Source organism: Narcine bancroftii, chromosome 5, assembly GCF_036971445.1.
Source record: "Narcine bancroftii isolate sNarBan1 chromosome 5, sNarBan1.hap1, whole genome shotgun sequence".
In the NCBI taxonomy this organism is placed as follows: domain Eukaryota; kingdom Metazoa; phylum Chordata; class Chondrichthyes; order Torpediniformes; family Narcinidae; genus Narcine; species Narcine bancroftii.
The window spans coordinates 206,715,887-206,728,753 of record NC_091473.1 but is presented as its reverse complement, the minus strand read 5'-3'; the positions used below and the strand labels follow the sequence as shown (position 1 = coordinate 206,728,753).

The 12,867-nt window shown below is 40.7% G+C and overlaps 1 protein-coding gene across 1 annotated transcript in view; it reads right to left on the bottom strand.

Annotated features, from left to right (window-relative positions):
* Window positions 1–12,867, bottom strand: part of LOC138764641 (M1-specific T cell receptor alpha chain-like) — an 814,651-nt gene that overhangs the window by 406,439 nt on the left and 395,345 nt on the right. The gene's annotated exons all lie outside the window — the stretch shown is intronic.

Here is a 12,867-nt window from a genome sequence, read left to right as displayed (position 1 = left end):
TGCATGATTCCTCAGAAACGTATCCTCATCCCAGGAAATTATTTCAACAGGCGATTAATTTAGAATTGCATAGTTGGGGCATTAATGTATGTGTTATGTAAATGTATTTGTTCACGAGCAAGCCTTGGTTGGCGTGGGATATCTGATTATAACAGAGGTAAAATTAAAACTATCTCCTGTAATAAATCGCTGGAAGGAGCTCTGAACATAATAGGGACAATTTCACCATATATTGGAGGGACATGGAATTATATGGGATATTGAAACATAGTGTCGTCTTTCGGAAGACAAGTTAAAGGCTTCAATTCACAAGTTTTGAAATGAATTTAATCATTATCTTCGACAATTCCATTAACGATAAATATTAATTCCTGTTTATTTCTGAATTACTTGAAACACAGTTAAAGATCATATTGCACATTTTAACTTTTCCGAAAATTTAAGCAGGAAGAGATCATTGTGATGGAGCAGTGAAAAATATGCGGAGCACAATCTAATTGAATAACCCAGCTGTTCGAGTAGAATCGTTTGAAGGAAATGAATGATGTTTTCTTCGAGCCAGAGCTCTTCAGTAGGACGTGATGTGGAGAGCGAAATTAACGTGAGAAATGACAGATTCGGAATGGTAAGGCGGGATGACCTCAGGAGTGGTGAAGCAGGACGGGCGGAAGATTTGGATTGGCAGATTCCACATGAAGGAAGAAAGAAACACGCAAACTTTTCACCTGGAGAAGGCTGATACTTGTGTGTGACGAAAATGCAACGACGCTGTTAAAGAAAGAGCTTTTGGTAAAAGACAGCTTCCTCAAGGGCAAAGCCATCAATCTCATTCCTCCGATATTCTTTTCCGAATGGTCAAAGACGTGCTGGCGCTTGCCAATATCAACGTGTTCAACATTTTAATATTTATCACAAATTAGGTGCAAGTGATGGTGGCAATTGATTATCTATCACGTTCAATTGAATGTGTGATGCATCAGCATCCATCAAAAATGATACGTACGAGGGGCAAAACATACCCGAGATCCAAATATGTGACCATCTCTGGAGTTATGAATCTACAGAGGAAATAGCTGTTGTCCAATTTCTACCCATGGAATCGATGTCAAAAAACGACGGCCTGTGAAAAACTCAAGAAATTACTTGGTTAAAGAAGCCAGATAACGAATCACGTTTTATATTTATAAATGTAACCTGTCATCCGTAGATAAATGAAAAATCCTCTGGTATTTCCTTTTTGCATCTTTTTCGGAAGCTGGAAATTCTTTCCCCATCGATAAGACAAGTTTATCTCATCTGTGATAAACAGGTATAGAAAAGATTTCCGTTTAAATCATTGCACGCTTTTAACTGTAGTGTCTGGCTTAATTAACCATATTTTAGGAGAAGTGGCGTAAGGATTAAAAAATTGGATAACTGATTGGATAACGATTGGAGGACACTCAAGGGACTATTTTATGTGATAATTTCCCAATCATTGAGACGGATTGGATTCATATTCAATTTTTGATTATTATTCTCAATGTAGATACATGCGTTCCTTATGATAAATTAGCTTTGTCAATCTATGGTAAATCCATGAAAACTGAAGTAGGGCGAATAATCCAATTCCTGTTCAACAAAAATGAAGTAAATACAACGGCAAACTAACAGTCTATAGGAATTTCAGTAAAACCATGGGAGATGCGTTGGTGAATTTAAAGACAGAAAGAGTCGAATGGACACAGTACAAGAAAACCCCCGAATTTAATTATATACCAATGATAATTGATTGCAAAAGTTTTACAAGCAATATCACAGATCATGGGAAAATATCTACATTCTGCACAACGCGAATATGCACAGAGGTAGTGGGAAAACAAAATCACAAATGAAGTTCATGTTTTGAAAACGGATATAAGTTGGTTAAATGGCTTTGGGAGCCAGGACACAGAAATAAACTGTTTATTTATCCACTGCAGTGCGGAATTGGTGGATATGGTGAATTTATCTCTAAACTGGATACTTACATAAATTTGGTTCACAGGAAACTACTTTCGTTACTTTAAATTTTGAATATTACCTTTAAACTGGTAATATTCAGGAAGTTATAACAGGAAGACTTATGTCTTGATGCTGACGGTGCCAATACACATAGTCGGATCTCATTGGAGCTAAAGTTCGCATGATCGCCTTGTGTCTTCACTGTTGAGAATGGAATCTGTGTTAGAGATTCTCATTGACTCCGATTTGAGACAAAATATTTCGAAACATGGCTGTATTATATTCATGCAATTTCCATATTCCTGTCGTGACACTTTTTGGTAGAGTGCATCAATTATATGTTAGGAAATTAATTTCTAGACATGCACCACGTTCAAGAAAGAGAATGAACATTCAGAGTTTGTGTTTTCAAGATGTGTTGGGCGTTTCCTCCTCAGACAATGGCTTTCAGTTCACAGGATTGTCTCAATTGTAATATTTGTGTTAAAGATTTTGGGGAACCTTCGGAAATGGAATGAATATCATTGTCTTAGAATCACCCCATCCCCACCCATGAACAAAACCGCAAAGCGTACGACCAAAGTAAAGAAATTGGGACACTGTCCCTCAGCATTTGGTTTATCATCTTATTCAATGGTGTACACTTCAACACAGACCATCAACACAAGGAATTCAAATATTGCTCTAATCCATGTTTTCTTTCTTTTCTTTGGCTTGGCTTCGCGGATGAAGATTTATGGAGGGCTAATGTCCACGTCAGCTGCAGGCTCGTTTGTGGCTGACAAATCCAATGCGGGACAGGCAGACACAGTTGAAGTGGTTGCAAGGTAAAATTGGTTGGTTGGGGTTGGGTGTTGGGTTTTTCCTCCTTTGTATTTTGTCAGTGAGGTGGGCTCTGTGGTCTTCTTCAAAGGAGGTTGCTGCCCGCCGAACTGTGAGGTGCTAAGATGCACGGTTTGAGGCGATATCAGCCCACTGGCGATGGTCAATGTGGCAGGCAACAAGAGCTTTCTTTAAGCAGTCCTTGAACCTTTTCTTTGGTGCACCTCTGTCTCGGTGGCCAGTGGAGAGCTCACCATATAACATGATCTTGGGAAGGTGATGGTCCTCCATTCTGGTGACGTGACATACCCAGCGCAGTTTGATCTTCAGCAGCGTGGATTCAATGCTGTTGGACTCTGCCATCACGAGTACTTCGATGTTGGAGATGAAGTCGCTCCAATGAATGTTGAAGATGGAGTGGAGACAAAACTGGTGGAAGCGTTCTAGGAGCCGTAGGTGATGCTGGTAAAGGACCCATGATTCGGAGCCGAACAGGGGTGTGGGTATGACAATGGCTCTGTATATGCTAATCTTTGTGAGGTTTTTCAGTTGGTTGTTTTTCCAGACTATTTTGTGTAGTCTTCCAAAGGCGCTATTTGCCTTGGCGAGTCTGTTGTCTATCTCGTTGTCGATCCTTGCATCCGATGAAATGGTGCAGCCGAGATAGGTAAACTGGTTGACCGTTTTGAGTTTTGTGTGCCCGATAGAGATGTGGGGGTATGGTAGTCATGGTGGGGAGCTGGCTGTTGGAGGACCTCAGTTTTCTTCAGGCTGACTTCCAGGACAAACATCTTGGCAGTTTCTGCAAAACAGGACGTCAAGTGCTGAAGAGCTGGCTCTGGATGGGCAACTAAAGCGGCATCGTCTGCAAAGAGTAGTTCACAGATACGTTGCTCTTGTGTCTTGGTGTTAGCTTGCAGGCGTCTCAGATTGAAGAGCCTGCCATCCGTGCGGTACTGGATGTAAACAGCGTCTTCATTGTTGAGTTCTTTCATGGCTTTTTTCAGCATCATGCTGAAGAAGATTGAAAGGAGGGTTGGTGCGAGAACGCAGCCTTGCGTCATGCCATTGTTAATGGAGAAGGGTTCAGAGACCTCATTGCTGTATCTGACCCGACCTTGTTGGTTTTCGTGCAGTTGGATAACCATGTTGAGGAACTTTGGTGGGCATCCGAGGCGCTCTAGTATTTGCCAAAGCCCTTTCCTACTCATGGTGTCGAAGGCTTTGGTGAGGTCAACAAAGGTGATGTAGAGTCCTTTGTTTTGTTCTCTGCACTTTTCCTGGAGGTGTCTGAGGGCAAAGACCATGTCAGTAGTTCCTCTGTTTGCGCGAAAGGTGCACTGTGATTCTGGGAGAAGATTTTTGGTGACACTAGGTATTATTCTATTTAGGAGAATCCTAGCGAAGATTCGTGATGCCATGATCATCACCCTGTACAAAAACAAAGGCGAGAAATCAGACTGCTCAAACTACAGGGGAATCACGCTGCAATCCATGTAGTAATAACTGCGCAATTACGCCTCTAACTCAATTTAAAATTTCACTGACGTTATAACCATTGTGGGATGAATAAGGAGAATAAGAGTCAGAATCCAGAATAAAGATCTACAACATAGTTGTGTGGTGCTAGAACAATAATATTTCCATCAATTCTACCAGGGAACATATCCATTTTGATTTTAAGCGGAAGGCCGAGAAACCATGTACAATTCTTCACGGTGGCATTGAATGTGAAGTGGTTTGTACTGTCAAATTTTTGGAGTCGATATTTTATATGTCCTGTCTAATACTCGACATATCCAGACAAAGGTGAAAGAATGAATGCTAGTAAATTTGTCATGTCATCGAACATTCTCTCAATGATCAACAGGTGAAGGATGGATTGACATGTTCCATGACAACTTGGTTTGGTTTATTGATCTCAAAGGAGCTTGCACAAGGTCAAAATATAAACGCTTGAATGACAATCCTGACTTCCCATTCATTCATGATGTACAGTATGGTGTGAGTCTCAAGAGGAAAGGCAACCATATAATGGTCTCCTATCACACATGGTTCAATAAATTTTAATTGTGCAAGTTCATTAGCTCAAGACAGTGGAAAAATTGTTTGGGCAATCACGTTAAACAGTTGAAGAGAGAGGAGAGATGATCTGGACAATGCAGGTCAATTTGAAAACAAAAGTGTTGCAAAGGAGAGGCACAGCAGTTAGCAGATTATTTGCTATCGCGTTCAACAGTTGAAGGGAACTCGAGGTCATTAATTAAAAATCATTAATAAAGTTAGGGACTGTTTAGCGGAGCAATCATCGAGCGAGTGGTCATAGAGGGAGTAGTCGAGATCAACCATTGAAGGGAAGACGAGGTCAGTAATTAAAAAAATATAATTATCAAAGTGAGATTCTCGGTGGCAGAGCGGTCGTCAAGCGAGTTGTCATAGAGGGAGTGGTCATTGTTGGAGGTGGCAAGGACGTGGCTCAAGATGCTACGTCGAGAAGTGGCTAAGATGGTGGTGGTGGTGAAGGTGTTGAAGTATTCAAGGAACAAAATTGATTCATGTAGGCTTAGACAACTGCAGGATGTCATATTGCATATATTTTAGGGCTAGTCATGAACTGTGGGAATGGCAGCCAATGCAGAAAAATGCTCCTCTTGCAGAATATCTGTCGTCAGGATAGCCTTAAAGACTTAAACTGCGAGAAGACGACTCGGCTCAGGTACTGATAAGCCCAGGTAAGAAATTGGAGCGGGAGTTGGATAAACCTCGGATCTTTCGAGAGGTAAATGGGGTGGTAGACAGAGGTTACAGGGACATTTCTACACCTATAAGGAAGGGGGATTAGGTGGGTGACAGACAAAAGAGGAAAAATTAACAGGGAGGCAGTGCATGCCATCCGTCTTGGTGTTGGCCCTATAGCATGTTTACCATTTGAGTATTTTTGGGAGGGTCGAAATATCATCTACAATCCACGTCAATCAGGTCTCTGGAACAGGATCTAGCCTGTAGCTAAGAAGGCAAGGGGGAAGAGACAATTTACTGTGATAGGGGGCTTCCATAGGTAGTGTTAGCGATGATGCTCTGTGGAAGAAACCGAGTATCTCAGATGTTATGTTATCTCTCTGGTGGCAGGGTACGATATATTTACAGTCCAGTTCACTACATTCGCCGTGGGGGGTGGAGGGTGGATGGTGGGTAGGTATGAGCATCAGAATGCCGTAATTGATATAGCTATCTATGGTTTTGGTAGGAAGGGTGAGGGTGTCCTGCAAGTTGAGGTAGGTAGTTAAGCCTAGCTTGAAAGACAGGATGTCAACGGTTGTGAACTCAGGATTTCTACACGTGTCATATGCTAGTAAGGTTAGGAAAAGGAAGCAATGAAGCTAAACACTTTACTAAAGGCATGGTGCAGGAGGGAGAGCTTCAGTTTTGGAATAATTACGCGCTCGTCCAGGTAATGTGGGACCTATTCAGATTGGATGATTGGAATCCGAACTGGAATGTGATTAATATCCTTGTGCGATGGTTTGCCAGGGCTGCTCAGAAAGGTTTAGACGAGGTTTTCAGTTGAATGGAAATGAGTGCTGAACATATATAGGAGTGGAAGTGGGAAACGATGATGTGCAAATTTCAAACACTGTCAAAGATTAGTAGGTGGTGGAAATGTTTTCAGGTTTATCTATTTCAATGAAAAGGGAAGAAAACTTAGAGCATGGATTGAAACATGGAATTATGAATTGTGGCCATAGGAGAAACTTGGCTGGAGGAGGGGCAGGAGTAGTATCTCAATTTTCTGGGGTTCCATTCGTTTTGAAGCGATATAAATGGATATGAACGGTGGAGGAGTGGCATTGCTCGTCAGGGAAATTTCCACAACTGTGCTAAGGCACAAGAGACCAAAGACGTAATCTACTGATGCTACATTGGTAGGAATGAGGAACGGCAAATGTATGACCACACTCGTCTGATTATTATTTGCACTGCCCAATAATCAGGGTGAATTGGTGGAGCAAATCTTCAGAGAGATATTAGAAAGCTGGAGAAAACATAAACTTGTGTTAGTTGGTGATGTTAATTTTCTACATAATGACAGCGAGTCCCATAATTGAAAACAGATGTATGGCCTGGAGTTTGTCAAATGCGTTCAGTAAAAAGTATTGTCAATCAATATATAGATCTTTGATCGAGTTCATAGCATTCTGCAAGGGGAAGGACAACAGCCAGAAGTTGTGGTCCATGGGGGGACCAATGAATTAGTTAGAAGTGGGGATGAGGTTCTGAAACAGGATTATGTGGAATTAGGTAGGAAGTTAAAAAAAAGGACCTCCAAGGTAGTAATCTCTGAATTGCTGCCGGGGCCACGCGCTAGTGAGGGTAGAAATAGGAGGATGTGGAGGATGAATGCGTGGCTAAAGAGATGGTGCAGTAGGCAAGGAATAACATTTCTGGATCATTGGGATCTCTTCAGGGGAAGGTCGGACCTGTACAAAAGGGACGGACTCCACTTGAACTAGATGGGGACCAATGTGCTGGCAAGCAGATTTTCTAGAGCTGTGGTGGAAGGTTTAAGCTAGTTTGGCAGGGGGGTGGGGAGCAGAGTGTGAAAGCAGTGTCAAGGGAGCATGGCCACCTAGATAGGAATAATAACGATAACAAAGATAGGATGGAGATTAGGGTAAAGGTAGAAAAGAGAATATAGGTGAGGGTCATTCTCTGAAATGCGTATATTTTAATGCAAAAAGCATAGTGAACAAGGTAGATGAGCTTAGAGCATGGACAGATACTCGGGGTCATGATATTGTGGCAATTAGTGAGACCTGGCTACAGGAGGGGCAAGTCCGGCAACTTAATATTCTAGGATACATTTGTGTTAGATGTGATAGGGCAGGGGGTAAAAAAGGGAGAGGAATTGCTCTGTTTGTTAAGGCGGACATTACTGCCGTGAGGTGGCAGGATGGTCTGGAGGGATCGTCCAGTGAGGCTGTTTGGGTGGAATTGAGGGGTGAAGGAGGCATCAGAGTGCTAATAGTGGTGTATTACAGACCACCAAATGGACCAAGAAAATTAGAGGAACAAATTTGTAGGGAGATAACGTATATGTGTGAGAATCATAATGTAGTGATTATGGGAGATTTTAACTTCCCTCACATTGATTGGGATACCCATACAGTTAGAGGGCTGGATGGGCTAAATTCGTTAAATGTGTTCAAGATTGTTTACTAAATCAATTAGTAGAAGAACCGACTCGGGACGGTGTAATACTAAATCTCCTGTTAGGAATGAGCTAGGTCAGAGATCGGACATTAATATTGGAGAACAAATTGGGTCTAGTGATCATAATTCTGTTAGTTTACAGGTAGTTTTAGGGAAGAGCAAAAAGGGGCCTAAAGTTGAGGTTCTGGATTGGAGAAGAGCAAATTTCGAAAGAATAAGAATGGATTTCGGGAGTATTGAGTGGGACAGGATATTTTCAATTAAGGATGTAAATGAAAAATGGAAGATATTCAAAAAAGATATTTTGAGTGTACAGAGTAGATATGTCCCAATGAGGATCAAAGGAGAGGCTGGAAGTCATAGGGAGGCTTGGTTTTCGAGGAATATCGGAAATTTGGTTAGGAGAAAATGGGAGGTGTACAAGAGGTTTAAAGAGCAGGGAGCTGAGAGTTTGAAGGAGGACTACAAGTAGTGTAGAAGGAATCTTAAGAAAGAAATTAGAAAGACCAAAAAAAAAGGCACGGAGTCTTTAGCAGACAGAGAAAAAATAAATCCAAAGGGTTTCTATTGGTACATTAAAAGTGAAAGATTAGTGAGGGATAAAATTTCACCCCTTGTAGATAGCGAAGTTAGGCTGAGTGAGAAGTCAAAGGAAATGGGGGATATTTTGAATGATTTCTTTGCCTCGGTATTAACTAAGGAAAACAATATTGAACCAGTTGGAGTAAATAAAAATAGTGGGGAGGTCATGAAGCATATAAGGATAACCGAGGAGGTAGTGATGGCTGTGTGGAAAAATATAAAGGTGGATAAATCTCCAGGACCGGACAAAACATTCCCATGGACACTCAGGGAGGCATGTGGACAGATAATGGGGCCATGAACAGAGATATCTAGGATGTTACTGGTCACGGGGGTAGCACCAAAGGATTGGAGGGTGGCGCATGTGGTTCTGCTGTTTAAGAAATGGTCCAAAGGTAAATCTGGGAATTATAGGTCCGTGAGTCCGACATATGTGGTGGGTAAGTTGATGGAAAGTGTTCTGAGGGATGCTATTTACAAATATTTGGAGGTACAGGGATTGATAGGGAGTAATCAACGTGGTTTTGTCAGGGGTAGATCATGCTTGACAAACCTGATTGAGTTTTTCGAGGGGGATACAAAAAAGGTTGATGAAGGGATAGCTGTGGATGCAAAAGTAAAGCTTTTGACAAAGTTCCCCACAGGAGGTTAGGAAAAAATGTGGAGGCATTAGCTATAAATAAGGAGGTAGTTAAATGGATTCAGCAATGGTTGGATGGGAGCTGTCAGAGAGTAGTGGTAGAAAATTGTTTGTCCAGTTGGAGGCTTGTGGCTAGTGGAGTTCCTCAGGGATCGGTCTTGGGTCCTCTATTGTTTGTTATATATATTAACGATCTGGAAGTAGGGGTGGAGGATTGGATAAGCAAGTTTGCAGATGATACAAACATTGGTGGTGTTGTGGACAGAGAGGAAGATTACAGTAGATTAAACGGTGATTTAGGAAGGCTGGAGGTGTGGCTGAGAAATGGCTGATGGAATTTAATACAGATAAATGTGAGGTGCTACATTTTGGAAAGGCAAATTTAAATAGGTCATATACATTGAATGGTAGACAATTGAGGAGTGCAGAGCAACAAAGGGATTTAGGAGTTATGGTAAATAGTACCCAGAAAATGATTAGTGCTAGTGAACATGAGTTTGTGCATGGTAGGTCACATTTAAATAATCTTATAGAATTTTCGAGGGAGTTACAAGGAATGTTAAGGAAGGAAAGTCTGTATATGTTGCCAACATGGAATTTTGTAATGTCACACATGCGATATTAGTCAGGAAGGTTCAGAAAGTCGGTTTTCCAGATGAAGGAGTAAACTCGATTCTACAATAGTTGGACTGGAGTAAACTGATAGTAATGGGGGTTATTGTTTCCCAGCCTTGAGGCATCTGATTAATGGCGTGTTGCGCAGATCGGTGCTATGAACATTGTTATTTGTCATCTGGATTATAATGTGGTAAAATGGATCGGCAACTTTGCAGATGAAACTAATTTTGCCGTATTTTGGTCAGAGAAGAAGGTTTTCTAAGTTTCCAGAGGGATCTGGACCAGCTGGAAGAATCGGCTGAAGAATGGCAGATGGACTTCAATTCAGACATGTGTGGTGTATTTTGAAAGGACAAAACAAGAAAGAGCATACACGGTGAATGGTGGGGCACTGAGCAGTGCAGAACAACATACGTATCTAGGGATACAGATAAATAAATCCCTGAAAGTGGTGGATAGGTTTTTAAGGAGAACTTTTGGCATACTGGCCTTTTTAAATCAAATTATCATGAATAGGATTTGCGATGTAATGGAAAAGGTATATAAGACATTGGTGAGGCCACATTTGGAGCATTGTGCCCAGTTCTGGTCACTGAACTGCAGGAAAGATAGAATTAAGATATAATCAGTACAGAGAAGAATTACTGGGATATTGACCGGACTTCAATAACTCAGATATAGGTTAGAATATTTTTCCCTGCAGCATAGAAGAATGAGGAAAAATTTGATCAGGTTATTGAAACATGAGCGGATAGACAGGATAAAGGTAGATAGATTTTACCAAAAGAAATTAATTAAAATAAAAATCAGAAGAGATGGATAAGGGTGAAAGGGGAAACATTTAGGGGAACATGAGATGAACTTTATTCACACAGAGAGTTGAACGAAATCCTAGTGGATTGGTGAATGCGGGTTCAATTTTAAAATGTAAGAATAATTTGTACAGGTACATGGATCTGATATGTATGGAAGGCTATGCAGGTCAATGGGAATAGGCAAAATTTTCGGCATGGTCCAGAGGGCTGTTTGCTTTAATGTTTCACCGTTCTCCATTCAGACATATAACATCCAGAGTAATGATTTATTTGGTGGCGTGTGTGTGTGTGAGTGCGTGCGTGCATGCGCGCGTGCGTGTGTGTGTGTGTGTGTGTGTGTGTGTGTGTGTGTGTGTGTGTATGTGTGTGTGTGTGTGTGTGTGTGTGTGTGTGTGTGTGAGAGAGAGAGAGAGAGAGAGAGAGAGAGAGAGAGAGAGAGGAAAATGGAACGAAAGCGTGAGGGGAAATGGGATATTATATGCACCTGTGAAGTGGCGAATTTTTTTTTAACAATTGCCCAAGCATCACAACAAGAGCAGATATCCGTAAATCCCTGAAAGCAATTACATTTTTATTGGAGTACAGATATCGAAGTGCATGTGACAGCCAATCAAAATTCTGTACTCTGAGTTAAATTAAAAAAAAACTTTGAGCAGTTATTCTTTACTTTTGAATGCGTTATAAAATTTTGTTACACCAATGCTTTCCTGTATTCCAAGAAAATTAATTCGTCAAAACATAGGAAGAAGCCGTAAAACTCTTATACGAATTCACAGAAATTCGCAACATGAACTGTCACTTATCATGCAGCAGAGCAAAAACTATTCGCTTTTCACAATGAAATTTGCTCTTTTCAATAAATTGCGAAACCTAACTACCTTTGTCAATATTGCATTTCCCTGCAATTATTATTTTACGAATTAACATCCATTTTAAATTTTATTTGTGACTTGAGGGGCTTTGCATTTACTACTAACATGGAAACAGCAATGGAAAATTGACGAGAAAATGGTAACTTCAAAATAACAGTGTTTTTTTTAATTAAGCTAATAACAAACAACATTTCTTATTTTTTTCTAAATTTGCTTAACTCTAAATTTAACCAAACTGTGCACAAATGTAATGCATGTGCGTGTGTCCATCTGAGTGTGTGTGTGTGTGTGTGTGTGTGTGTGTGTGTGTGTGTGTGTGTGTGTGTGTGTGTGTGTGTGTGTGTGTGTGTGTGTGTGTGTGTGTGTGTGTGTGTGTGTGTTATATAATTAAAGTCCCATTCTGAAAGGTCAGTATTTATAACTTCATCATTATTTTTTAGTCTTGCTTGAAGGTCTTAAATTGTTAGTTCAGGGATATCTAGGAAGCGCTTTTAAACAGCATATTCGCAGGCATTTTTTACTCACAATTCGTCTTTCCACAATAAGAATGTTCTTTCCTCTCAAACAAAGAGGAATTCAGATGAATTCACAAACCCAAAAAAGGATTAACTGAAGTGGTTTTATTCTTCTCTGATGAATTCACAATCCCAGATAAAGGTTAAACAAATATTGATGTCTTCTTTTACGATAAAGTCACAATCCAAACAAGGCCATAAAAAAATGGACCCAGTAGATATCTGTCCTCTTTTCTGAAAAATCAGAGAAGTTGTATTCCTTTGTTTTCAAAAGCTACTGCTACTCTGTTCAACTTTTCCCAGGAGTACACGCACAACAGCACTAATTCTTGTTATTGGTACTCAGCCTTGTCTTTCACAAGGTTTCAAACTCGAGTTTGACTTCTGACAACTGTCATCAGTGTGAAGCAGGGACTGTCTGAATGGTGAGGGAATTTGAGAATAGAGACTGCTCTCTCAAGCAACCACCTCTTGTCCATGTGCTCAATTAACTGATTTCTGTAATAGTGCTGGCTGAGTTCACAGCTCAATGTAGTTTTGTTCTTATGTCCACCGCACACATTGACACAATCAGTCAGAACACTCCCGAGGTTACATCCGTAGAATTCTGCAAGATTCTTTGGTTACATAGCAAACCTCCTGACATTCCTGTTGAAATAACCAATTGTCGAGCTTTGACATTGGCGTAAGAGACAGATATAACCTAGTGGTCGGATTATACATGGATTCACAAAGCTATCAGTGCGTAATCCATCTCAAAGGGAGCATAAAATGTGTTCAGATCATCGCGTAATGAAGTTCTACAACTA